Here is a 2,401-nt window from a genome sequence, read left to right as displayed (position 1 = left end):
CATTATGCTTTGTTATGTTTTCAACCTGGGGAAGGTCAGCTGAGCATGGTTTCTCTCTGCAGTGCGTGTGCCACACTAGCACAAAATCAAATACCACTGTTTCTTTGATCCATTTCCATCAGTACAGTATGTGGATTTTGGCTCGTGGACACTGTCAGCGAGCAACTGTTTGGTAGTGCGACTGTTTATGGGACGATGAATGGGTGCAATATGGCTGTGAAGCAGATTCAAAAGGGCTTAACTGGATTACACCTCATTTCAAGGATGCTTAAGGTAAGATTAAAACAGATATGCGGTAAGTGAGAAAAACACAAAATCAAATACATTGAATTTCACTCAGTGGTCTCGTAAGCCACTTGCTCGTGCGCGGCGGCCTATCCTGCGTTGTTTTTTGTGAGGCAGCGAGTTATAAAACACATCAGCAGCAATCAGATGAGACAATATGTAGATTGTTAGCCTAAAAAGGAATCGGCAGAGGGAACATACGCCACATTTCAAACAACAGTTTGGCTCTGTTGGACCGTCACAATTCACCATTAATGCCCTTTCTTATTTCATGCTGCAAATCCCCAGAGCCGGAACATTAGAAGTCTCTAATCACACACACTGGCACACACACACGCACACACACACACACAGAATCTTTCACACATAGAATCAGAAAAGATAATGAATTTAATACCACTGCTTTTACAGTCAACTAATGTTTGTTAATAGCTTGGTGCCATATGGAACGAGGGCCTCAACCATGTGGGTAATTCCTCTGTTTGGACAAGCTGTCAATAAAAAAAGGGCCCTGCATTTTGTGGATGCATGAGGCTGGAGGACGTGCTTAATCCAGCCGACTCTCTAATGATGCCTCTGTGCCTGGAATAGCGGCTACAGGCCTCTGTGAATGTACTTGCAGCTGTTTTTTTTTTTTTTATCTTTCCAATCAGGGCTGAAATATGTGTTCGTATTAACACTCCATTGAGCATATGCTGTTCAGTCTGGCTGGGCGCAAGACTTTGGTTTTCTATGTGGCTAATGGAAGTGGTGGTTTTAGAGAGAAGACTTTATGACGTGCCTGATTACCCCCCCTCCTCTCTCCACCTCCCCGAATTCACTCCATCTCCTCCCCATATCCCTCTGGCAGCACTGCAGCCCAGCGGATAACCAAGTGTGGATTAGCAGTGACATCACACTGAAGAGATGGCTGAGCCCGAGTGTGAGGAAGGGTGAGTACTTGGGTGTGTGTGTGTGTGTGTGTCAGATGGGTGTAAGTGTGTGTGTGAGTGTGTGTGTGTGTTCAGGACTGATTAGACGATGAGGGTGGTGGTGAGAGGGAAGCGAGGATTAGAGAGCCATCCGAGAGTTGGCTAGGTGCTGACACCACTCCACCTCACCAAGGGCTCAATTTACTGAGGGATCAGACTCATTTACGGTGGGCTGGGATTATTATCGGTTCAATAGGGCAATTTCTTTATTACAGTCACCCTTCAACCTGTGAAACATGGACACTTGTGAGACATTTACGGGTGCATGTATCTTGTTTCTGTTCTAATCTGGCGCTTTTCTGCTACAATTGATGTTGTATTGGCTACTGAAACTAGTGTGATCGTGTTTAAATTAAGCAGTATTACTCTTACAAGGCTCAAAGTGTCTGTTTGCTGCCAGTGTAGTGGTCACAATTAACCATCTATTAGGAACGTGAGACAAATCCCACCATCACAACTCAACTCCCTGGAGTTTAAAGAGGGCTGCGGTGATGACAATGACTCTGAGTTTTTTTTTTTTTTGAAGGCTCAAAATCGGATAAGACAGGCAGCTATGTTTGAGTTTGGGTTTACCTGGAATGTCAACACTCTTAAGCTGGCCCTCAGTATTGAACCCCTTGTAATGCATCGAGCATCACCTGATTCTCCGACAGCACGGTCTGCTGAGAAAACAGGTTTCGGCTACAACTGCAACAAAAGAACAAGTTCAGCTGCAGCCAAATGGGAAGGGTGCAGGGTTGTGGCATTGAGGCAGGTTTGTTAGCTTGGGTGGGAACTACAGTGCAATGTCAAAAGACTGCAAACCGCCTTAACAGATCTATTTGTAGATATACACAGAGTATGCACAAAAACACAACCATGATTATAATCTGGCAAGAAAGTACACGCTTGCTCTTAGAAAAAAAGACTGCATAATGTATTAGTACGTCATTATTTCATATTTGTCTGTAAATTTGAATATTCAAAAACGTTATACAAAATAGAAAGAAATAAAAAGGCGTAAGTATTCGTTATTTCACTTATTTTCAGATGAATGCACATTCAGGAGCTGCTGTGCTTGTGCAGCAGACCCTCCCTCTCTCAGCCATGTGTGTGCAGAGGAGGTGAGCGAGATCTCAGCTCCTCAGTCACAACCAGGAAGTGCA

Source organism: Sparus aurata, chromosome 16 (assembly GCF_900880675.1).
Source record: "Sparus aurata chromosome 16, fSpaAur1.1, whole genome shotgun sequence".
In the NCBI taxonomy this organism is placed as follows: domain Eukaryota; kingdom Metazoa; phylum Chordata; class Actinopteri; order Spariformes; family Sparidae; genus Sparus; species Sparus aurata.
The sequence above is the reverse complement of the archived record's forward strand: the minus strand, read 5'-3'. Positions refer to the sequence as shown.